The 27,022-nt window shown below is 40.1% G+C and overlaps 1 long non-coding RNA gene across 1 annotated transcript in view; it reads right to left on the reverse strand.

Moving 5' to 3' along the window:
- Positions 1–571: 571 nt before the first annotated feature.
- LOC127020131 (uncharacterized) overlaps positions 572–27,022 on the reverse strand; it is a 56,320-nt gene continuing 29,869 nt past the window's right edge. Inside the window, exon 7 of the long non-coding RNA XR_007767019.1 lies at positions 572–644. This is a non-coding gene — a long non-coding RNA (uncharacterized LOC127020131). The remainder of the gene's footprint in view (positions 645–27,022) is intronic.

Below are 27,022 nucleotides of genomic sequence, written 5' to 3' on the forward strand. Positions count from 1 at the left end.
GCCCCACATCAACTTGAAACATGACCGCTCTCTCCTCAGCCACTGAAGATGAGTTAGAAAAGATTGCAGACAGGATATAACATGCCTTCCAGTTACAATCAATTAAGCAGGAAAAGACAAGATAATAAGGGTAATTAACAACATTTAGACTAAGCTAGGATTATAAAAATTAACAGTATCAATTTTGTTACTTTCAGTTAATGTACCCTTGGACAGATTTTAAATGGATAGGTAGCAGCAAGGTCAGCGATCAGTGTTACGTTCCCATTCTTGTCAAACCAATGACAAAGAAATAAAATGTAAGTAGCAGGAAACACATCAGTGAATTGTTCTGAAAAATACCAGAGCACTCACTTTTTCTCGGGAGAAAAATGGAACAGAAAGACATAAACATTTAGAAACTTATAAACAATACTCACAGTATGGTAAATATTAGGATAGAAAAGCCTAGATGAGCTTAAATTCTCTTTTTCATTGCCAAGGCCTTGCTAAATCTTCATATTTCTTAAAAAAACCTTGTAACAAGAGATTGTAAATAAGCACACTTGGGAAGATATTGTCTCCTACCGTATCTCGATCAGTTCAGCGAATGAGTCAGAGCTGTTCTTTCACTTCAGCTGCTTTCACTTGGAGTTTTCTGGTTCCTGCAGGGAAAACAAGAAAGAAAATAAAACAAGCTCCATGCAGTCTCCTTGATAACCATAGCACAGAGACTGAGACAGCCTCCCAGAAACTGAAAAATTGAGAACTAGTTTTTTAGATATCCTAAAGTGCTCAGGTATGGATCTTCCATCCTCTGCAAGAGTACTTTTGATTATGAAAACGTGTCATGGCAAAAAGGGCAAGTGAGGATGGAATTTGGCACGTCAGTGTGGTTGTCAAATCTAACAGGAAATCCACCCGGTACCAGTTATTGTGGGGGAAGACACGGGGGAGCTAATTTTTATCAACAGAAACATCGAAAGTCAAATAAAAGACAAAGAGGAAAGGATGGAAGTTTCTTTTCTGGCTTTCTGCTGCAAGTTCTCTCCTTTAGGAGCCAGCCACACAGCCCACATCAAAAGAAACGATGGCAGGTGGCTGGAAGCATGGTAGACCCAGAACCTCACCTGCTTGGCACAGCGGTACTCGCTTTGCATTTTTGGATAGTCCGCAGCAGATAGGACTCTTTAGCAAGACAAAAGAAGACATTAGTGAGGTGTCTGCTATCAAGGCATTGCTCTTCAGCACCTTGAATGCAAGCCACTGCTTCCTTTTTCCCCCCTCCAAAGCCCTGAATCTTCTCCTAAGGGGCTCTAGGAAAAAATTAATGTTTATGTGTTTGGAGGGATCCAAATGTTACCATCTGCTGTTCTACTATTTTTCTGTATTTTCCTGATTAAGGTTAACACATTAATCATTGACACTCTATTGTTACTCATTAGAGTAACTGATGTTGTCTAAAATCATGAGCAAGGAAAAGAATCACACTGAATGATTTCAGCTACAAGGAAGGCTACTGACTTCTCTTCAGCTACTTCCCAATTTAAAACACTAATTGAAATCAGTCTACTCCTTGCATCAACAAATGAAGGATAATTATGTTGTTCTTTCAACCTTGTGTTCAGAGATTGCATTGATCTTCATTATATTAATAAGTTAAATTATTCCTTCACTTCTGCTAGCTTTATAAGTACAGAATTGTACAGGAAAGAATGAACTGGGATGCTGTACATTGAATATATCCACTTTTTTTCTCTTACTTATTTACCATTAATGGTTATACCTTATCTGTTACTTAACAACATTAGTGCTTAAATGATCTGATATTGGTTCACAGAATTATTATAGACTTCGATGTAGCTTTTTAAGACAAAAATACAGGCATGGCTGCAGATTTTTTTCCAGGTCCCCAGAGGATAAACAATTAATTCCTGCAGGCTGAGGTACAGATTCATCTCATTGAAATGTAGGCAGCTATATTTATCTAGGCCCATACATAGTCAATATAGGAGAAGCCTCAGAGTTCAATGAATTTGCAGTAAAGGGTTGATTAAAAAGGGAGCAATTGACATAAAAAGGCTGGGGGTGGGGGGAACCCATAGAAATCCAATGAACATTCATAATTCTCTTGTTGAATAAAGCATCTGAGAATTACTCAAGCATCACTAGTTCTTTGTTAAATCATCCTGTATACTTGAGCTCACTACGTAAACAATCTGTTTTTAAAATAATATAGTATATCAGGAAGCATTTGCTGCATGTATTTAACTCAGCATCCACTTGACCATTAATCAGGTCCTGGAATTCATTACTTTTTTACCCTCTTCCATTCCCCACAAATTGAATTAGAATGTTACAGTCAACCCCCAGGGCGTGTTTGGCAGCTGAGGACCCAAATGGAGGAGTCCAGCAACAGCATGTTGGGGTCTGTATCATCTCCTGGCCAGCCTAGGTTGGCCTAGCTGATGGCTACAGACTTGTCTGTTGGGCTGGAAGGAGATCCCTCTACTCTTGAGCTTCTTTGTAGCCTCACATATCAAAGCCAAAAAGTAGAGTATGTGGCCTTTCTAACATGCCTGGGTGCAAATCTTCACAAACTGTGAGTTAAGTTAATAAGATTCTTTCCCTAGGACTTTATACTTCCTGGGCAGAAGTCCGTGATGAAATTACAGCCATATAACACATCTCATATGTTGTAACTTTTGACCATGAATTAGAAATAAGATCTGTAACTTCAGCATTACACATTGTTTTAAAAATGTAATAATTAAAATATGAAATCACTTTCAGACACTGCAACCCAATAATCATTAAAGACAAAATCATCGTAATAGCTATCAAGGGTTTAACTTTTCTGTTAATAACAGGTATGACATTTGCTCACACTGAGAGAGTTTGCGCACATTTTGGAGAATAGGCTGACTTCAAAATGATACTGGTAAATTAGAAAAACCATTACAAAAAACCATAGATACCTGCAAACTTTTATATATTAAAAGGAAAAATATCATCTGCTAAAATATAATGTAGGAGGTTATTAGGGAAATTAGAGAGAAAAGAAACCAAGGAACGATTAGGATCACAAGCTGAACTTCAATCCCAGATGTCTGGCTGCTGCAGGAAAGGTAAGCGTGATTACAGGAGGCAGTGAGCGTGGACACGTCTGTCCTTCTCAGTGGTGGTGAGACCTCATCCAGAGTACTGTAACTGATAACCTGATGCTGCAGGTCAAGGTGGTTGTGGATCAGCTGGAGAGACATTGGAGAAGAGCAACAAGAGAGACCAGAGAGCTCAAAAGTATGACCTGTGAAGAAGGGTGGGAGAAAGTGGAGCAGCGTGAGTGGGAGAAAAATGAAACCCCTCTTTATCTACGCAGGTGTCTCAGGAGCTTTCATGGTGGAGTAGGTGCTTCCAGAGTACTCAAAAGGCATTTTCTGAACTACCTGCCAGCAAATTTTTTTGGCAAACAGTTTTGGGCTTGATGCCCTTGTTACCTAAAACAATCCTTTAATCTGCCCAGATGATCTAAAGGAAGAAGCATTCAAACTTTGGTACATCCTCATGCAGTTATTTTGGATGTTGCATGTGAGGGAAATTCTTGAGGAAATCGGCTATTTGATTTTCCTAGTAATTGAGTTTTGCTGCAAAAAAAAAAAATCTGTAAAAAATCCTTGTTCTTTTAAGCAAATGAAAAAATTACCTGCAAACCTACAATACTTTAGAAGCATAAGTTCTAATAAAAGAGCAATTAGTTCAACAGTAGATGAGTCCTACCTGAAAAAAACTCCTGCTTTATACATAACTTCATTTCTACTGTGTTCAATTCTAGTTCTTATGATAGCTAAATAATGAGAAAAAAGAGTGGGGAAAAAACTTACGGAGAACAAAACAGTTTTCTTAAGTATGCTATCCATGTATAATAAAATGTAATATGCAGACTGCAGTAAATTTAACCTTTTATTAATATGAAGGAGAAAAATGAAAACAGAGTGCTAAGAGTGCTGTTAATAGGCATTCATTTAGCACAGATTGCAATTACAATCTACGCAGCAGTTCCGAGCTGTTCTACTGAGCTATGAACGGAGTTTATGTCGCAATTCACAATTTGAAGAGTATAGAACAAGAATGAAAATTATGGTCCTTCTTGTTAAATGACTAACAATACAATTTCAAGACATATTAAACATTGAATAACTAACCTTGCAAAATACTAAATTCTTCAAGTCCCATTTGAAATCTTAAGGGCTCAGCAAACCACACCATGAACGTCTCTAATCAGGCAAAGGTCTGACCAATTGATGAGACCAAGTCAAACTTCTCTGCTAGTAGTTGTTTATCAATGTCATTTTTTTCCCAGTCAATTAACGTATAATAATGAAGGTTATTTTTTTTCTGTCTGCCACACCAAATATTTCTCAAAAGCTTCACTAGGATTTAATCACGCCTTTGACAAACCACCTTTGTTTTCAGAAGCAGCAAATGATAAATCCTCATTTCCTAGATGCCACATTAGACAGGGTCAGTCACATCACATTGAGTGATGGCCATAGCCAAACCCACTGCTTCCTAATCTGTTTCCCTATTTACTGTTTAAAGACACTTTCAAACTTTCAGTTAATCAAAGCTAACACAGACCTTTCTGTTTGGTTTCACACATAATTTGTAGAAATTGCTGAGAGTACGGGTCGAGTCACCAGCTCCGCAGTCATGGACCACTGGCATAATTGGCTTTATGTTGAATAACTCAGTCTCAGAGAAGGCTGCCTTTTACTTCCCTACCTGAAAAAGCATAAAGAAACAGCAAACTTTGCATCAAAAAAAGTTTACTCTCACTAATTCAAAGGAAAAAGGAAGGTGCTGCATCACAGCTTGGCTTCCAGCAGCGTGCTTGACCTTGCAGGCTACAAAATAAAAAATCCTTGTAACTGTTGGTAAATAAACTGATTCAGGCTGACACAGTAGTGATGGAAGAAGTGATATACATAGAACATCAAGCTGTCATTTCTATAATTTTTTTTTTTTTTAAACTAGCGGCACTTCAGAAAGTGCCTTAAAACACAGCAATCTTTCAGACAATTTTCTTACGTTATAGCATCAAAAATGAAAGGGGATGAAGGCTATATTCAAGTGCTAAAGGACAAAAAAAGGGCATTCTGAAAATCTTTAGTACTGTAATTACAAATGCGACAGTTGCTATTTATAAGAGATTGGAAACAGAGAAATATGAAACTTATTATAAACTTCATGTTTACTAAATTTAAACATCCCTATTTAACTTTCAACACTTGCAGCTTCAAGTTCAGTTACATTCAAGCTGTATTCATTTTAAACAACCTTGAAACCAAAATATGATATGAAAACATCATTAAGCGCTGGTAATACTTGAGCCTTGCAAGCAAGTAAGCATTCTTCTTCAAATATTACCGTTTATTACTTCCATAAGAAACTCTGGAAAGTACAGTTTTCTCATGTAAATAGTACTGTGGTTGCTCCCTACCTATCATTAATCTCAGTGGAGCACAGACACTTCTGAATACCTCAGGCAACCACATACCACATCGCCTAGGTAAGGGATTAGGTGCCTATTTAGCTTTAAAAATCTGACATATATTCTCCTAATCCACATTTGGTTTATGGGATTATAGTACCTAGCTCACACGTAAATCTCAATATCTATTTGCAAATATTTCATTAGACTCCTATGAACAGTTAGAAAGAAGAGCAAAGTATTGCTCTTATTTCAGCTCCAGTGCAGAATTTATTTCTTTACTAGTGATGGAAAGTATCAATTATACTAACACTTACAGTTAATTATTGTTAATATAACTAGGATTTATTATCTGTGGGTGGGACTTCAGCACTACTTTTAGAATTTATGCTTATGGCTGTCTGCTATGCTTTGAAAGTCATCATCATTTTATAATTAACATGCAGTGTATCAAACAAATTTAATCTTTCACAGCTAATATTTTATGAAAGAGCAAGAGGAAAGACTTTCCCACAAAATAGCAGTCAGAATTATTTAAATCCAAAGCCCAAGCAATCACACAGTTCATTTTAACTAAAATAAATCAGTAAGAATCAAGTGGGAGCTCTAGACTGAAGGGAGGGAAGACAAAGGCGAGCACTTGGGGCCAGATGGATGGTTCAGACAGAGCTGGGGTATAGAGAGTGCAGCCATATAGCACATACGTCGCTCCCTGTGGATGAACTGGGATACACATTCAGCCATAGCAATTGAGACCAAGGTTTAGCAACAATAACTTTTCTTGAACTTCTAATGTGATGGGGAAGGGAGCAATCATGTTTTATTACAAAGCTAAAAGTTGCGTTCCCATGAGGTTAACTGAAATCAGCTGCTGGTGGGTATTCCCTACATGAAAACAAAAATGTCACGGTACCAAAAGGAATCCTTGGTGTTAGAAGAGAAAGCAAAGCAGTTAAAATATTGTTAAACATAACCTTCAGACTAGGGGAAACTATTATTTTAATTGGCTGAATGACTTTTATGAGGTGTCACAGGCAAAAACAAGAAAAACACAAAGATGCTTAATTTTTCTCTTTTCTCTCCCATTACAGACACCAGTACAAAGTCTGGGAAACTCAGAGCAACGTAAAGCAGCAGAGGAGCTTGTGTACGAGACAATCAGGAAAGGGATTTGGAGCTGATTATCAGCAGGAGCAATTTTCTCCTGGAAGCTGTAACAACTCAGATCTAAACTTTCGGTTTTCAGAAAAGTACTAGCTCACAGAATACAAAATAGTTGTTACATAAACCATAACAGCCATGAAAGCAGCCACAGCATTACTAGCAAAAACATAGCAACGGCAAGTATTTTATCTCGCCCCTCTCACATTACATGCCATTTAGGTGTTCCTTCCAGAACACGTGCTGCTATAAAACTCTTACTGCATTGCATTTCTTCTTTTGCAGTGTAATATCCGCTACCATAGCTTTGTGTTTGTATATAAGGTGTAAGAGCTTATCCAGAGGAAAATAAGGCGGAGCTGCTCTGAACATTACATTGCCCTTTTGAAAGGCAGAATACAGCAGTAGAGAAGTCACTCTCTGCTTCTTCTCTCACCCACCGCTGAATGACAACGATAGCAAAGGACCTTCAATAGGAGCCAGTCTCAAAGAAGCATGGCAAAGGACCCAAGGTGAATGGGCCCAGCTACAGAGGACAAGAAATTTGACTTGATAAAATAAAGCTTCTCAGATATCTATCTTAGACCCACTTGCAGGCATCATGGATAAAATTTTGTGTAGCTGCTATGTGAACCATAAATAGTTTCATCAAAAACAATTAACTCAGCTTGAAAGAGGTTTTTCCAGCTTTGGTATATAAATGAGCCTTTGTAGACTGTAAGCACTGTAGGACAAGTCAGCACAACCTTGCCTTCTGTTTTAAGATTGCAGTAGTCAAGGTATACATTCACATTTCAAAGAAAAAGAAAGCCATGCGTTGATGTGAGTCTCCTATTAAAATATCTTCTCTCACAAGCAATCAGACTGAAACCAGCAGTGAAAATTTGTAATCATTGTGACTACGACAAACATGTATCATCATTTATTCTCAAATCAGTTCGGTCTGGAAAACATTCCATGAGAGTGCCCATGGAAAATAGTTATGCTGAGAAAAGAGTGAAAGAATATACTAGAATACATTAATTCACTTTGTACTGCAGTTCTTGTAAAGTAACCAACTTCTGCGTTAAATTCACTTTATTTTACCTTGTGGAGCAAGCACTGCTTTGAGCACTGCCAATTAAAAATGAATCTCTTTAAGAACAACCCAAGCTCCTTTCAGTAGATTTGTAAAACAGCTGTTGGGGGAGATGCGTTGAGCTCAGGAGAATGAGACCCACCATCCTTCACCGCAGGTATTAAAATTCCCAAAGAAATTAGGAGCAGTGTCCTCCAGCACGTCCAGGGGAATATCCAGAAGGATACATGGGAAAACAATGACGGAGAATGACAAAATCTGAGCAATGGGTGCTCAGACTCAGATCTCGTAGCAGATAAGAGTTATTCCAGATTTTGTCAGGAATATATTAATCTTGCTTGGAGAAAAACGCCACATGCTTAGAAGAGTCCTGACTATAGAGTTAACAGCTACCCCGCTCACTAGGCTAATGTGGCTCCAGGAAGCAGAAAACTGAATTTTCCCTTTCAGATATCAGAATCATTTAACCCCGTCGCTCAATAAAAAGAGAAGGTTTTAATTTACAAAAATTGATCAACCCAATGATCCAGAAAACAGGCAAAGGGGGAAAAGTATGCTCTGCGATCCCGCTCTGGGAGGAGAGAAATACAACAAATGGTATGCTGATTTTATTCTTTAAGTAGATTTCTGCTTAACTGAATGTTGCCTACCAAGATGGATTTATCAGATCTGCACAAACAGCCTAAACTGCTGAGGAGCAGGATGACTTTTCTATCCGCTTAACATCACCAGACTGCACAAACACTGGCAGACAGCGTTGAGGAAATCGTGTCTGTTCGGGGAACAAAATTCTGGTCTTTTAAATTGTTGGCTGCACTTTAGTAAAATCACTTCAAAGTATTCATAAAGCCACAAATTCTTTTTCATGAAAGCAGCAACACGGTCTTCTCTTTCTTACTGTCTTCTGAAGAGACAGTAAATGCTAACATGGCTTTGAAATGCTTTCAGGGCTGGAGCCAGAGGCAGAGGTCCATATTCAGTAGAGTGTTTTGCCATGAACGCATTGCGCCAGCACCAGATTTCAGCTTACTTGCGGGTACATGCAGACCCAAACGTGTGGCTTCGTGGTCCGAGACCTCCGTGTCTTGAAAAGTTCACACCACAGGCACCAAAGTGACACCGCTTCTCCCATATGGGATGAGTCAGAAAAATAACTCATGAGAGATGTGTAGTTGTGGCTGCTCTTCAGGCTTCTAGGACGAAGGACACCTGGAGACCACAGCAACACCAAAATGAGAAAGAAGTCACCTCCAAGGTATTTTCAGCAATGGATAGCCCATGCCTGTGATTAAATGGGGCAGGAATGGCAGCCACCCACCGAAATAAAACCACGAGATCATTTTGCAGGCAGCTGGTTGCAGGCATCTCCTTCCCAAGGAGACAGGTTTCTTTGGACCAGTAGTGGGGTTTTCTTCATGTTTATCACTCCTGATTGAATAAGTTAAGATTGAATTCATCTTTGAATAGTTTTATCAACCCATTTTGCCTCTTCCCTCTTTCTCCTACTAATGGATTTTTGTATTTCTTAATTTAAGATATTTTAAAATGTTGTTAGTCCATAATGAAAAGAAGAAATAATAATGGCAAACCAAATAGATTTCAAGACATTTGAAAAAAGGCCCTAAAATGTCCAAAGAGGCTGTCTGGTCAGTGTTTCTGTTCCTCTTTATCACAAGCTAGCAAGGAACAAAACCCTGTCACTGTGATTTTTCACGCATTTTATGTGCGTGTGTACTTTGCAGCTGAAGTCTCATCCACTGGCCCAGAGCAATCCTGGGTGTTACTGATACAGAGCAAGTAGTAATACACAAAATAAAAGACAAACTCATGGAAAGCAGCAAGCTGCTCCCACAGACAGGCATCCCACAGGTTTTGCTTGCCCTACAAAACTCTCCGAAGGTGTGCTGGAGCGGGGCTCCCACCGTGGCTGAGAAAGATGCTCTGCTGCATCCGCAGCCGCTCCCTGCCAGTACTCACCTGGAGCATCGCGCCTCTCCCTTCTCCCTTTCCTCACAGAACAAAGACCAAAGTTATTGTGAAAATACCCAAGTGTTATGTGAAGCATTGACAAGTCTACTCCAAATAAACTCAGGTGAACTCCCCCACTTTACTACGCTGTTTATTACACTAAAAGCTCAAGCAGAAGCCACTGTGCATTTGAGGTTTGTATTCTGCTGCTAAAGAAAAGAGAAAAAAATGGAAAAGAAAGACCTTGTTACTTCTTAGCAGACACAGAGCTTCACAGACAGGACAGGAAGAAGAGGCAGGGAGCCGACAAGTAGCGTCTCCCCGCAGAAACCCAGCAGATGCTCCCTGCAAAAAGGCAGCGCACTGCATCTGGATTCTCCCTATCTGCGGTTTTCAGCAGCTTTGGCTCCTGCAGATTAGAGCTTGTACGGAAATAGTTTGAGCACATAAATGTGCAGCTGAGGAGTAAACTAGAATAATATCAATGAGGAATGACAAGGTAAAGTGACAAGCTCAGCGTAGGAATGAGGGGCTTTTAGTCAACTAAAAGTGTATATATTGCACTAAAGTATATGCTGTGTGATGTCCAAATTATTTTTAAACAACAAATAATCAAGTGTTCTTAAGTGAAAAGCAGCTAAACAATTACAAAACAGATTCCTAGCCTGCCCTGTGTTGACTCAACTCCTCTGAGCAGGACTCGGCTTTCAGGGAAGGCAGACTCCAGACTCATGCTTACTGCCTCTGAAAGACTCAACCTAATGAGTCACACTTTAATATCTTCAGGCTGCAGCATATTAAAAAAAAGTCAGAAACCATCTTTAAAACTGCTTGTCTGGAATTTCAAAGAGCACTTTAGAACAATTTCCTAAATAAGAGTTTCAAAATTTGCTAAGGATTATTCTGAATTAATTCAGCAGAAGAAGTTGTGCTTCCCAGAGAAAGATCCCTGGCAGTACATCGCACCAATACCCCTACTTAGAAACTATTTTCCTCTCTTCCAGAGCGCAGGATCAAGTTTTAGGTAAGACATTTACATAAATCCATAATGCATCCGCCAAGCTCTTAGTTCTCAAGGGTATTATAATGCTAATAGAGGAATGACAAAGCAGCAGTTTTATCTTCCTAGACCCAACACCTCTATATTGACATCTATAGCCCTGAACGATAGATACAGCTGCAGGCTTTCCATTGTAGTATTTTCATAATCCTTGCTTCTGGGCATTTATGGTCTAAAGCTGTCTGCTAAGGACTGTAAAAATGTTTTACTAAAGCAAGTCAGTCTTAAAATGTTGAAGATGGCCCTTAATTGGATGCTTAAACTGATACTTAGTGAGCCACAGACAGCACTTGCAAAACAGCTCATGGTTGCGTTCATAAGCACTGTAGAGTCAAAACCGTTGGGTAGAGCACCCCAGATTTCACCCTATAAACCAGAAACTGCAAAAATAACACACGGCGCATACCAGTCTGCTGGGGCTACCACCCTGCTCCAATAAAGTCAGTGACAGATAAACAACTGTTAAGGCTCAAGACCAGGACCTATACATAAAATCTCTCTTTCTTGATAAAAAAGTACTACAACCTTTCTTTTTTTTTTTGTCCTCTTTACCATAGAACACAATTCACAGCGGCAACGTATGAGCCTGACCCACCGGCAGGTGACCATGCAGAGGAACAGCCCTCTACACTTTTTTGTGCCCTGACCCTCTTTGGCCAACAAAACTATAGTTCTCCCAGCACTCTTCTCCACACCATTTTTCTAGGATAAAGCGTGGTTGAGGGGATTTCTTCTCCTTCATAATTTGGGTCTCTAAAGTACAGAAAAGTCAAAATAAAGCCAACAGGGCTTTCTCCTAGGAAGGAACGTGATAGGGGTCTGGACCCCTATCGTTTCAAAGCCTTCTCAAAAGGTTTCTTCCAGCCAGTAATAAAGTAGAGAGGTAAATTCCTTACTCATACAGATCCAATGGCATAACAGAGAGATGCAGGAATAGCACCAAGAACTAGAAATATGCTGCCACAAAGTCCCCGCTAACAGAGAAGTAATAATTTTTCATAACATTTTGAGTCTTCTCCCCATGCCACAACACTTCAGATATAGACAAAAGCGTGGGGTTTAATTCTGGAAATACAGGGACCTATAGCACAACTATCTTCCCTTCAAAATCCTGTATGAAGAACCTAGGAATTGAAGTCCAAGAAAGAGCATCCATGGGACTGATGTACGGTAACCAAAAGAAGCTTTGAAGATGGAATTAAAGAATGGGCTGACACCTGCAATGTACTCTATGTACATCTAAAACACATTGCATATTTTTTTCCTTAATTTTGTTTCCATTCCAGAGAAGGACGATATGAAGAATACCCAGGCAGTCTAATTTAAGCTACTGAGCACCCAGAACTACTACTAACTGCCTTCCAGACATGTCTGCCTCTCTCCATCAGCTCTAAGAGAAGCTTAGACTCCTTACTTCGCTCCTTTAAATTGTGCTTCAAAGTTTGCTCCATTTTCTGACAGTTGCAGGAACCTTTTTTCCTTTTCTTTAAGAGCTGCTATTGTAAATGACCTTACATGGCCCCGTACGTCCTTTGAAACTTTTAGCAATAATTGATCAATTTTCCAAAGTTTGGGGGGTGGGGGGTTAATGTTTTTTGTGTTAGTGGAGCTAGGCACACAATACATCTGAAAGCAGTTAATCCAATTATTTTTCACCCAAAGGTTAGATATTCCCAAAACAACGTTTTAGAAAATGTAGTCTAAATGAGCAGTGACCTGCATGCACAACAGCCGTCCTCCTCCAAGCATCTGTATAGATCACATTTCCCTTTACGGGAAACCATGTAGGACACAAAAGTCTTGTTGTAGGACTCAGAAAAAGAACAGAATCTCGGGCTTTTTAGGATAGCTACACCAAATGCTGTTAAAGGAGCTGATCTCTCCAAACTAAGATATTTTAAACACCAAAGTCAGAGTCCAGCACAATAATTGCCTCGATTATTTGCACTGTGGCCTAGGGCCATCTCCACCATTGGGGAACTGCTCAGGAAATGTAGGAGCAGGACAGCATTTTGCGCACCAGGAATGTACCACCTTTTATGGCTGAAACATCAAGTCTAATTTGCCACTGGCAACTCGTATAAACTAAGTAATCTCATATCAAGGAAATAACGTTGCTGCAGAACCAAATGAAACTGCAGTTTGACCCAATTTCAGATTCCTTTGGTGAATTTTAGAGGAGAAAAACAAAAGCTGATTTTTACAAAATAACTTCTTTTAAGCTAAAAAATAATGCCTAAAGTTAACACGAAACATTTAAATTAAAGTAGAATTAAATGGAAGATTTGGAACTATGCAAAAAAAACTCAGCTCTTGTTAGTGTAAGGTTGAAATATTGTCCCTCCAGGTGCTCTTAAATGAATAAAGCCAGTAATGCTGCTGATGAATCACCTACTAAAACATCTCAGCTACAGACCAGGTACAGAGGGGATGTAAAAGCAGTCAAATTCTGAAATCTTAATCATGTACTAGCTTTGTATCTATTAAATTAGTTGTGGGAAACAGAGGTAACATTTCATCAAATAAACCACTTTAAGACCTTTTGCTGCATCTGTTAGACTTTTCCCTGCGTGGTCTATGCTGTGCCCACCAGAAGGCAGAGTCCTGTAAACCAGGTACCGGAGCTGCCAAAAAGTGGGGGACAAAGGAGGGAGGGAAGGAGGAAGAGAGAAAGGAGGGAAATGGCATCACAGAAAATTTAATTTAGGTGAATTGCTTTGTTTATAAAAGGCCCAACTAAAGTAGTATCCAGTTATTTAGGCACAGGTGACAAAGGAAGGTCATTTTCATCTATAAGCATTGAGGAATGGATAATATGAAATGCTTCTTCCTTCCTCCAGGAGCTCTGGACCTTTCCATATTTAAACACTACAGGAAAAAAAATCCTTCTGTTCCCAGTGGGCTCTCCCCTATTTCCATAACACAAAGCTTCAAAACTACGAGGTGCCCTTCAGAGGCTTGCAAACCCATCTCATTTCCAAAAAATATTCATAGAAAACGCAACTCGAGAAGTTTCCAACCAGAGCTGACCTGTGTGAAAAACCTGAGCAGCTGAACACCAGGGATCTCCCGAAAATCCCTAAAGTGTCCTTCTGGTTCAGAAAACCTCACCAGCTTACAACTGTACGCTAGTAAGAAAGAATGCACATCCCAGCTCAGACCGTACTATCCTGTAGACTAATAAATGTAACTCTATTGAAAAATATCCAGGACATGACAAAAACAGCATCCACGTATTTCCTTCAAACCGTACTTGGCGATCCTATTCCAAGTTTTCTAAAATGTGCATATATATGCACGTGCACGCGCTTTTTGTGCGTGGATATCTTCATTGCAGTTACCAGCAGGTGCTCTGCTTTCCCCCACCTGTACCGAGAACATTGCTGCTTACATTTAGATGCAGATTTACAGGTAAATGGGAATAGCAGGCAAGGAGCTGCCAATGAAAAACTAGAATATGATAGCTACTTAAAGAGATTAACTTTCTTATTATTGTGTCGCTGCACACTGTAATTCAAACAGCTGGTAGCCTCATTTCTGTAACTACGGAAAATTAAACTGGGAGCGAAAGCTCCTTTTTGTGCTGTTGTTTTCATGGCTACAAGACTTGGTTATGTGCCTTTTGTGCCTGTGGTCCTGTACAGGAGGCTCAGCATTTAAAGGGCAAGAACAGTTGTTTCCCCTATAAAATTTGCTTTTCTTTAATTTGCTGGAAAAGTAGTCCTGTAAAAGTCTTCAGGTAATCTAAACTAACTTGCAACAGCAGTGTTAACACCTCACCTTTCCCTTACACAACAAAGTTAGGCAATAAACGTAGCAAAATTAAGTTTTCTTTGGTTTAATAGGCTTTTCACTGTAAGCTGCTAATGTTTACAACAACAGATTTATATTTTATGAAAACAAATGTAAAACACTGCTGTATATGTTATGAAAAGCAAGAGTAACTCATTTTGTTGACAGTGGAGACCCAACGGGCTGATATGAATCTGTGTCACTCCTCACGCTTCTCTGAAATTTTGTGCAGCATTAATTTCAGCTTTAGTAATATTATCGTTGGGTTAATCCTGTTTTCCTATGAACACTTGGAGCAAAACTGTCTTGGAGCATAAAGAAAACAAAAACTTTTCTTCCTCCATTATAAAATCATCTTTAAGCTCCTTTGAACTCTACTGCTAAAGCAGCTACTGTGGGTTAAATGAGCCCCTCTTTACTGAAGGCCAGGCAGCGACCTTTTTCAGAGGAAACTATTTCCATGTGGGTACCTCAGGGGGGTTTAAAAATCCGTGCAGAGTATCTTTTACTCATGTTCAAATTAACTATACGGATTGGAGGAACTCAGCATGTATCATTAGCTTTGGAATTAGTTACTTTCCGTTCAAAGCATGAGTAATTTGTGTGCCTTCCTATTCCATATGGGATCTATGAGCCTTTTATTGAAGTAACAGCTAGAGAAAGGTAATTACTGGAGAAAAACATAGGAGAACTTAAACAGATAATAGGTTATGTAAAAATCTTAGGCTTATCATTTCTAAGGAAGATTTTTCCCATCAACCTCAGCAAAATGCTACAGGTTTGCCTTAACTGGTGGGCTAGGTTGAAACTCTGACTCGTGGGACAGAGACCAAAATGTGGCTCAAGCAAAGAGAAGCCACAAGAGAGAGGGGGAAAAAAAAAAAAGAAATAAATCTAGAAAACATGACCATCAAAAGAAGACTGAGAAAACTGGGGATGTCTGGTTTGCAGGTGCCTAAGGGGAGGGATGATAGCATTCTGCCAGTGTATTAAAGGTAACTAAAACAGTTGGGAATAAACTCTTCTCCATGGTCCCTGGGGAGAAAACTACAAGTGATGAGCTGAAATCTCAGCCAGAGGGAATTAGGTTAGACACTAAGAAAAATTTCCTAATAGTAAGGATAGTTAGGCAGAGGAACAGATTGCCCATGGAGGCCACGGACTCTCCATCAGCAGAAAACCTTATAATAGGTAACACAAACATCTGTTGAGAACAATTTTGATGCAATGGTGTTGATGCAGCAGGATTAATTGAATGACTTTCCACACTCATTTTCTACATGTTAATCAAGGCTGCTCTATTCACCAAACTGAGTTCTCATTTCCAACAAGACCACTATAACCGCTGTACTCCCTTTTTGGCAGTTTGACAATGGCCTCGCATATCAACAAGTATCTCCCCCAAGCACAGATGACCCTTCTCCCCTTGAGGAGAGCTGCAGGAAGGCGACCGGCCAGCAGCACCCAGTGGCTTCCTTCTCTTACTGCAAAAGTGGATTCTCGTCTGGCAGTGAGATTCTTATCTGTAGCCCCAATGTTATCTGCGTCAGCCCCATCTTGGAGCATTTCTAAGCTCAGTAGAGAAGTTTTCCTCTTGTCGACAGGGTGGTGATTTGGATTAAAATGTCAGAGTAGAAAATACCTTAGACTGCAGAAAATACAAACTAATTTGTTTGTACCCATTTGACTCAGAGCTGTAGCTCTGTATTTGCACTGACATGAGAGGTTAACATGAATATTAAATCTACAAAATAATGACCTGATGCTGAAATCAACCCAATGAATACTTAGGACTGGTCAATTCCCTTACAATGAATGACTGAAGACCATTTACTATTGCAAAAGAGAAATCTGGAGAAACAGTTTGTATTTCTGGTTCAGCCCTGATCGCTACTGTAAGTTAAACAAGTTCTTGGACCCTCTATGCATGTCAGCTCTCATTTCTTTCATATTGTCAATATTAGAAGTTTTCTGGAGCAGGCACAATCTCTTAATATGATCTGTCCAATACTCAGCCCAATGGATATTTCAGATAGGTAATTCAAAATACTTAATATTAACAACTGTCTTCAGTTGAGAGAAAACACTGCTTGACACAGCTACCAAGCAGTCACGTTTTGTTGGGTCCTAAAAATGCGTATTCTTCTCAGTTTTACTGAAATACACTCAGAAGAGAAAGGTGCATAAAACATTGTTCAGTGCAGTAAGGTAAACGGAGCAGTTGGTTGCTTTACTGTTCTTTGGTGGTACATAGGTCTTTGGAGTTAAATATGTGAAAAGCTGAGTAAGCAGAACAACAAAACAAACCAGTTAGTGAAATGCAAAAGGAAATGTGGTCAACAGCTCACTAAAGCTGTATTATTCACCTGTACTTTGACTATTTAGTTCAGTTAAATTCATGATCCATAAAATAGAGAGCAATAAAATCAATTATTTTTTTTGTTGCTGTGTTGAATTAAAGTATTACTAATCATGCTTGAGAAAACATTGCTCTTACTTAGACTCTGTTATGGTTTTTTTTTAATCAGGAAGCTGAGCAATTGCAGATATTATTTCCCCTTGACAAGTTTCAACCCAAGTATTTTTTAATACCTTAATACCTTAAAGACTCCCGTGAGCACAAAATGCCAAGCTCTAGCACAAAGACACAGGATCCAAACTATTACACATTCAAAAACTACGCAACGCTTTAATCTAAGTCCTTTGGGTTTCAGCCCAAAGCAGAGCCACAGCTGATGAAAGCAATCCCTTGCAGGGACTCTGCACCATTCCCCTGCCCTCACGGCTGGGGGGCACAAGCACATCACGTCTGGGGAAACCCCTAAGCTGCTTGCCGGGCAGCATAAGCATGTGGTGCATGGGCAGGACAGGCAGCAGGGTGGAGATCTTGGCCCTGCTATCTTCTTGTAGTCTACCTGCTATCATCGTCACTGTTCCTCAACCGTACTACACTTAGAGGTTCTCTCTGCGGTGAGGCTTTACATTTTCTTGTTTTCCGTGATATTCTGTACTGCTGACAATTCTATTGCTATTTCTCTTATTCTTTCCCCTTCTCCAGAGAAAACTCAGGAATTTCCAATGGTAAACTTCATCCCTGCCCTTGAGCGGGCTTCTAGAGCAGCACAGCTAGGGAGACTGCGCCGTGGCCAACCTACAAACTGGAGCTGAAAGGATGGGGAGGCAGCACAGCATACGTGCCCGTGTCACCTTACAGACACTCGTGCTTTTGTTGCACTGTTTGTAAGTGACATTTCTTTCAAACACAGCTCTGTCACAAGTGAAAGAAATCTACTCTCAACATACATTAACAGCAAAAAATCTAAACCCCTATAATCTTCGTGGCTTCAAGGCTCATTTAGAAAGCACCGATCACTCTGTAATCTGGATCCTGTACCCTATTCAAATGCAAGTCTTTAATAAAGGTGCAGTTGCTCCCAATAAGTATCCTTTATACCTATGATTTTAGGCTCCTGGCTCTAAACATAAAAACCTAAATGTCCTGTTGTTACATTAATATATTGCCCTCATTTCTGCATTAACTCAAGTGATTCTCTTAGCTGACTTCACTCTTTCAGTGATAACACCCCCGTGGTGTCTAAATGGAAGGTGACTACTTATACATGAGTTAAGGGGGACTGATGAATTGCAAATGAGGATGACTTATGCAACAACGGCGCAGAAAGCTCGTACATGTAAGTGGTTTTGAACTACAGGTGTCTGACAAGTGTTCTTTTGCATTTCCCCCTAGAGCTTCAAAGTCAAAATTCATCCATTTTGTCCTTTAGTAAAATTTAAATGACTGCCCCATACCTAGCGGTTTGATAAGTGAGACTGCTCTCATTTTCAGGCCAGAAAGGGTTTCCGAAGTAAACACCTGGAAAAAATAAAAGTCAGTCTTTACCCAGCCTTCAAGCAGAAAAGAACTTTGCTACAACTGCAGTTTTGCCACGTACAAGAGCTGTTTGCTGCTGATGAGGTTTGCTCTCACCGCTCTTCCCTGCTGGAGCTGTTTGCTCTCAATGTGTTTGTTATTGATGCAGCTTGCCATCAGCCTCCACTTCTATCCTGGGATTCACACCAGCCTCGTACACAATACTCCTTGCTCCTAGCACCATCAACTGTCAGATAAATGCACTTTTCTTGTTAATAAGGTATCAAGCTGGCATTAAGTTTTCGAAGACTGAAGAAACCTGCAGTGTCAGAGGGAACTTTGTAATCCATCTGCTATCAGGTGGTGGCTGCAGCATCGCAACGTTGAGGACCGAGGAGGTGCAACGCTATGCAAGGTGGCTTTTATACAAGTACAGACAATATTATCCTCACCAAAAAAAAATAGCCCTGCACAATGTTGCTGATATCGCTGCTTTATCACTTGTGTCTAATAAAACCCTGCAGTCTTTAGAAAATCCGTCTCCAGCTGTGTTCCAGGTAGCTTTGTGCAACTCCTGCAGCTCTGATACTCTAAAGCAATAGATACGGCTGTAAATGGCTACTTCTCATCACAATTTTAGTATCGTTTTTACAGAAATAGTAATGCAATCTCAGTTTTGAGGACACTTGTTCAAAAAGACAACAGAGTACTGCTTCTGTCAAAATATATTATTAATATTGTCCCTTAAATTTCAGCTGCATTTAGAAACTTGAAGGATTCTATTGATGCAAAAAACTTTGCATACACCAGATTATAAACTTTAGTGGAACAGATGGTTCCATAAATATTATACTAGTCAATTGCTAGAAACAGTCTATTAGTTTTAATACCTACGTAGACCTTTACTGAAAACTACAGCCATAGAGTTGTAATACAGGCAAAAATATCATTAAAATGAATAGCCTCTGAAAGAATAAGAAATTACTCGGTAACTTCAGAATCCCAATGAGGACAAATGACCTATAAGTGTCATCTGCTGACTGATACAAGCAATTGAGTCAATGTCAAATAAGCAAAGGGACATATAATTTAGCTCTAGCATTCCCAGTATGTCATAGCAGCAAGTAAAACACAAAAATAAGGCTATCATATCTCAAGAGCAAAAGAAATTAAGTTAATGAATCCTTAAAGCACACACTTGGGACCATTTTTAAAAAGATTTCTAATCATTAAATCCACTATGCCTAAATGCAAATGAAACAGCAAAACCATAAAAATGGATAAACTTCAAATAATTTAATTCAGATAACCATTTCAAAATGAATCTAAAACTTACCCCAATGTCTTGAACCAGTAAAACAAAAATTCAGTCTGGAAATTCTCTGTGAATCAGACTAATTCTGAGATTTCCAATAATTAGATTCCTTCTGGCGGAAGGAAAGGCTATTTCAGCTAAGCTTCCAGTTCTCACCTGGCCAAAATCCCAAACTAATCAAATATATATCATATTTTTCAGAATCTGCTTCCTCTTACCAAAATGTTTTAGGGTGTTAATACAGCTCGACAAGTTTAGCATGCAAGCCATTTTTTTATGGATATTATGTTAGGGTTATATTTTAAATAGCATTTTGACCAGAGTGATTCAGCCAAAGACTTGCTGAGGAGCACCTCCCCAGGACTCTGCAGGTTCACATGGGCACATGGATCTGGGCTCGCATCACTGTCCGTTTGGCTGCTCATCTAAACAGGAACCCGCTTCAGGTGTTCAGCCCATCCAGCGCATCCTTATCCAGGGTTTCCTGAGCAGTAACAGAAGGTAAGCGGACACTTCAATGTTTTGCAAGGTGGCATTTTATTAGAGGAGAGCTGTAAGAGCTGCAGAATTATGTCCTTTTTTTTCTCCTTGAATACTGAGAGAAATGTTAAATGAACGAGGAACCCTGTGGTCAGTGGAGTAGCAGTCTGACTGCTATCTGGTCCTGCCCTAACAGATGAACCCATCAAGTGGGAAGCTATTCTAACGAAGCAAGAAGATATTTTTATGGTAATTTATGTATTTAAGAGGCAGTGCCTCTGATGAAGTGTATTCCAACAGGTTTTGAATATCATGAAGTCAGAAGGCCTTTTTTTCTAGACAAACACTTCAAGAAGATGCATTTTACGTTTCACAGATTAGCTGCTGCCATTTCTCATCCAGTTTAGCTCCAGCATGTGTTAAGGTATTCCCTACTGTGTTTTTACAGCCACAAACAGTAAACTACCCAAAGCTCTAAGGAACAGAGTGAACAGCATGTGTGTTTGTGATTTCTGTGATGAAACACGAGATCATAAATTAGTGAAGTCATCTGTGCCATTTATCCACCTAATTGGTCTTCCCAAAAGGAAGAATTTTCCCTTTCCCCCTTTTTAAGTTCACGGTACACCTTCTGATTTTGGATACAGACACATAGTCACTTAAAGAAGCATAATAAAAAACATAAATCTTATGGTGCAATAAAATGTTAGAAATGTAACCTTGGTGGAAACCTTAGAGTTAATGGCCTATCCTTTCAAGCTTAGATGCCAACATTTGTATTTCCATTTCCAAACTCATAGTTTGATATGCAAAATAAAATACATATTTGCAAGTCTCTTTGGATCCTTCTCTAGGTTCACTCTCGCACTTTGAATCCGGTCTAAGACATTTGTGGTATTATGCAGGCTGGCTCAGGTTCACAAAAAAGCGAGTCAAGGCTACTCTTAGAAACACTTTCCTGAGCATCTGCCAAAGCGGGGAAAAAAAAAAAAAAAGGCATCTCATGTGATCCGTCAAAACTGTAAACTGGCCAGTTCAGCCTTTCTTAGATCTGCTCAAGCTTCTTCAGCAGCTAAGTGCCATCAGCGTATGCTTACCCTAGTCTTATAATATCAGAAATTGGAAGCCTAAATATTATTTTCAGTGATGTCCTGATAGATCTCCACCAAGTTCAACAGGATTGAGACGAGGCCTATTTCACACATCACTGTTTAGTCTCCTTTTTTCTTGGCAACTAAACCAATATAAAAGCACTCCTCCTGCTCCTCCTATCCTGGCTCACGCTAAGGGCCAGCACTCCTGGAAAACCCTGTTCCTGTCTGATAGCTCCATATATCCATCCCTCACAGTCTTAGGAATAACATTAGGAAATCTATCCATATGGACAGAAGAAGAGATCATTCTTTTATATATTTATACTTTTCAGGGCTAAGACTAAGGAATTTATGCTTAATTCAAGGCAAATCTGAGCAAGTTTCAGGAACAGAGGACTTGAATACGTACTAGGATTTATTTTTATTGAATTATTTTTCTTCAAGTTAACATTTGTGTAAGCTACAAGTCTCAGTATTTAACGCTCTGCTTCTAGCATGCAAGTTTTCCAAGTGTCTCTTCAGAACCACGGCATCAGTTCTTCACATAAATCAAGCCGTTCAAAGATGCATCTATGAAGGCTGAAGGAGTAAAAGCCCTGTAATCATCTGTAAAAATGACCCTTTCAAAGTTTTCAGATTTCACACTACACAAAATATTTGAGCTCAGCCTCTAAGTTACCATGGAATAATTCTTCAGTAGTTACCAGTGATCATTCTAAGGAAATTCAGCAATAATTTATGATAAATTGCCAGGTTGAAGGGCTTGGTCACATTTAAGGTGATGACTTTTTTGGTTTTGACCAGGCAGAAATCCAGCAGAGAACATCTCAGCCACACAGCACTAGAGCCCCCTTTACAGGAGAAGGCAAGAGGGAATGCACAAGGTTTCATCAATAAGGAAAGCCTGAATGCACACCCCATTTTGGAAAATAACCACTATAACTCATTCTGTATGGACAATATCTAGTTTAAAATCTGTAGAATGAAGGTTTAGTAATGATGACAGTGTAGTAAATGTCAACGTGTAGGAGTCACAACACACAGTTTACTTGGGACAAACACAGGAGAGCCTTGAAAGTTGGAAGAGAAACCCGAGATCTACTACAAACATCAGCAGAAGGAGTTTGTAAGTCAGAGGCTGGTATTTGCAATTTAGGCTGACAGATAAACATCAGGAACAAGGATGTCAAATAAAGAATCAAATGAAGACACCAGATGAGAAGACAAAAAAACAACACAGCAGATGGAGATAAATAACACGACTGCTTGCTGGAGAGAGAGTGCCTGCGAATTATAGCTTATTCACTGAAAAATAGCAGCAGCCGCCTACATAGCCACCACAGGCTGCCTGTGCCCATGGCAGCATCTGCCAGCTGAAGGGGAGCAAGGCCACGTGCCGACATCCCCGCTCAGGAGTGAGGACCATCCCTGGAGACTGCTGACCCCGCAGCTCTGGTGCACCTCTATTCCTCTACATCAAGGCAGAGCTTGAGGCTGGCACTTCAGCTTGACCCAATGCACGAACCAAACCTGGAAACCCAGGGAACATTCAGCCAGGGTGCCAGGAAGCTGAGACCTGTGCCAAACACAAACTAAACTGTTTTGGAGCACGGTTGTGCTGCGTAAAGGAGCAGACAATGAGTGGCTGATGGAGAAACGCAAAGTGCAGAGAAGATACCAGAGAAAAGCGTTTAACAGAGTCCTTGTGCTTTCCAAGTTTATCAGAGGTGAAATATTGTTTGCTATAAAAGAAAAAAGTTTTCTATTTTTATTCAATTTATATGACAGAAAAGCTCTGCTGATTTTGACAGGACCAGGGAATCCTCACAGCACACTGCTAGCACCAAACTTTTCATGATTACAGGAAAGTCCCTGACTACAGCAATGAGAATACAAGAAGCATCTGTCTCTGCATAAATTGTTGTCTTGAATTTCCCATGAGGAAACTTGATTGCATTTAACAGAGAAAAACTAAGCGACAGAGAAAGTGCTAAACCAAAGTCCTTTCCAGAAAACACTATATGGAAAACAGGACACGAGGAAGGGTGCTGCACCAAAATACGATGCTCCCGCTCCTTTCAGCTGCCTCTGCGCTCCAGTGCAGCAGAGTTGATCCCAGCAGCAGGTTGGGAGGCAAACCCAGCCCCAAGAGGAGCTCTGCCTGCAGACTCGGGAGATTTGCTCCTCAGAACAGCAGAGACGGCTGCACCACAGATCATGTTCAGCTGATTAATTAGACCAGAGCAGTTTGAAAGCCAGGAGAAAGCTGGTTGATATATATCTCAGAAATACCTGCTTCCCAGGTATGTCCACGAGTGCTGAGGCATTTTGGCTGAAGAAAGATGAGAAGGCTGGGATGACAGGCAGTTCATAGGCACAAGCCACACTATAAAAGCTCAACACAGTTCAGAAGAAAAAGCAGCAGATTTGCTATGAACAGCTACCTGTATCTACCCGTAACTGACACTCTGCTATGATCTCCTGTTACTAACTAGCCAGCAGAAGACAGTAGTAGCATATTCCTCCTATTCCATTTCCCTTACACTACCTTTACCTCACCGACTCTTCAGGTATAACTCAGCTGAGAGCATCTCTCCTCCTCTAGGACGGAATATTTATAAATGCCCCCTCCATCTTCAGCCAGTTGATTTTACCATTTACAGCTGTATGACTTAACGCAGTGAAACATTTCAGGACAGAGTCTCAGCACAGTAATTACACTGCACAGCATATTGCAGAGTCACAGAAAGGCTGAGGTTGGAGGCATCTCCGGAGACTGTCCAGTCCAACCCTGATGGATCTGGGGCAGCCAGAGCAGGTTGCTCAAGGCCGTATCCAGTTGGGCTTTGACTGTCTCCAAGGATAGAGATTGCACAACCTCACCGAACAACCTGCCCCAGTGTTTGACCGCTCTCACCATAAAATAGCATTTTCCTATGTTTAAATGGAATTTCCTGTATTTCTATTTGTGCGTGTTGCCTCTTGTCTTTTCACTGGGTACCACTAAGAAGAGCCTGGCTCCATCCTCTGTCCTCCCTCCCATCAGGTATTTATACACATCGATAAGATCCCTTGAGCCTCCTCTTCTCCCAGCTAAACAGTTCCAGAAACAAAACACAGAAGTAGAAATAAGGCGTTTTCAACTTGCAAAGAAGCCCTACTTGATTTTATGCCATGTTACAGTTTTATTGGAGATAGTTCTGCTTTCTTTGAGTAAAATTTGATTTTAACAAGATCACTGTGCCATGTGCATAACTAATCACATAAGGGCCTGTACACTTATTTAAGCACCACTGGTTTTGCAACATGCCCTCAATAAAGCTTAATAGGCCACATACCCCAACTCTGACAAGCCAGATTTTGATTATTTAGAGTTGAGTGGTTTCTTTGTTCTCTCTTACTAAGAGGTGTCACAGTCATTACAGCTTGATTGGTACTTTTCATTGAACAGGAGAGAAATTTGCACTTGTTATGTAGCCATTTATAAAGATTTTTGAAGGATGGAGAACTGGAAGTGAAATATAAAGAACGGTAAATTAAAAACATGAGATAACCCAGCAAAGAAAACAGACACTTAAGAATTTCTGTAAAGAAATCCTCTTCAAAACATATTTCTGCTTTATAAAGTCATTTAAAGATAGCCAGAAGGAGGGATCTGAAAATACAATTGCACAAATTCCTTTCTGTCAATAATTAAGTAGCAATTAGCCTGTCCAGATGACATAGGATCCTATTCTTCCCTAATTCAAACTAATGTAAATCATGAATAATGCCAAAGGACGCAGCACTTACTCCGGTCACGCTAGTATGAAGAACAGAGACGCAGCCCTGGCCACCCCATGCCGCTGCCTCTGCAGGACTCGTTGCACAGCCCTCAGGGCTGCTTTTTGTAAATGCCTCTTAACTACATAGAGTTTGGAGGGTCTTTCCCTTTCACTGGCTTCTATGTCAAAAGTCTCTGCCTCTTCACTGCTTTTGTTTGTGTGGTTGCCTTTGCTGTTCCAAGGGAAAACAAATATTAAAATATACGTTGAGGAAAAAAAGGAAAGCGTATTGAAACCTGCACAAAAGCAGTAACGCTTAGTATCCAAAAGAACCGAATAACAGCAGCAAATATTGAAGTGGTCCAGTGTTTTTTAATTTCTTTCAAAGGACTGATTGGAAACCTGTGGTGGTGCAGCCCCACCCCGTCCATGTCACGACGCCAGGACCGGCCACCATCGCGTTCTTGTGCAGTGAACTGGGACAGTCTGGTACGTTCTTGTCCTGGCTGCGGTACAGGGAGTTAGGACGATTAGGCACTCCTTAACTGCGCCTGACACTCCTGCTGCTTTGGTCATGGCTCGCCTTGGAAGGTGCCAGAATTACCTGACAAGAAAGAATGACAGCCAGAATGGAAATACACTGACCAAAGTCAATCACCTCGCGATCCCATAAATAGTGATCCTAAGCGAGATCCTTTGAGCTCTCCGGGATCGCAGCAGGCTGTGACCCAGTATCTCCCCCTGAGATGGGATGCCTCTCAGGGTAGATTTCACGAGGATTTTTTAAGGATAGTTTCACGAGGATTTTAAGCGGTACATGTCATGAGGATTTCTAAGGTAGTTTCACAAGGATTTTAAAGAGTAGCTTTCGCGAGGAGTTCCAAGATCATCTGCTGACAGATGCCAACGAAGAAGAAGTGGTCTAAGATCATCTGCTGACAAATGTTGACGGGGGAGAATAGTGAGTAATTCACTACAATTGGATTTTGTGAGGTTTTTAAGGATCATTTGGTACCAATAATTTATTACAATTGGCCAAGAGAGAAAAAATTTTATTATAGGTTAACCTCTGTATCTGTATGTGTTTGTGTGTGTACAATTTGATTTAGTAAACTTTGTAGCTCTGATAGCAAACTTTGTTAAATCACTCTGATAATTAACTGATGATGAAATATTGTTAGGAATCATATAATCTAATCTTGTGATTTACCATAATAGTGTTAATAAATCTTAAATTGCTGCTACCCTAAAGTCATATAGGATCCATAATCACTCATTCCCTGATAAACTGACATCATAATTTAACGGGAGATTTTCCTTACTCTCTGTATGCCTTTTATTAGGCATAAACCACTGTCCAAGTCTGAGACTAAGTTTGGATCCAACCACACCTAGACTCCTCTCTGAGATGGATTTTAGAAAGCAAGGGGGTCCATTCTGAACCTCGTGACTCAACGAGAGGGTCTCCCTTACTCTTTTGCTTCTCCAGTCTCTGCGTAAATCATTCTAAGTTGAAATTAATTCGATTTCCCTTTGCATGATTCTTCCACATAGTAAGTAACAGAGTGAACCTTACCATCAAACTTCGTTAAGTCGCACTTTTACAAATTCACATTAAAAAAAAAATCACTTTTGCTAGTATCTTTGACAGTGGTTCTTTAAGTTATCTAAACCGCTCCATTCGCGACAAATTGGCATAGTCGGCAGGATCCTAAATCAAGATTTGCAGCAAAACCATAGCAGTACTGACAGCAATTTCATAAAATTATACAAATGCCAGCTACTTGTTTGATTCCTACAAACAAGGGTCACATGAAAATACAAAGACCCCTATGGATGGACCAGAGTGGTACAAGTCACAGCAAGGAGCTCATGGCAGCTCCTCCCAAGGACCTGTGGAGGAGGTCCCCTCCTTGTTCGATTGTAGAGCTGTGGTGGGTTCAGGCAATCAGCCTGATCCAGCTCAAAA

Source organism: Gymnogyps californianus, chromosome 10 (genome assembly GCF_018139145.2).
Source record: "Gymnogyps californianus isolate 813 chromosome 10, ASM1813914v2, whole genome shotgun sequence".
In the NCBI taxonomy this organism is placed as follows: Eukaryota; Metazoa; Chordata; class Aves; order Accipitriformes; family Cathartidae; genus Gymnogyps; species Gymnogyps californianus.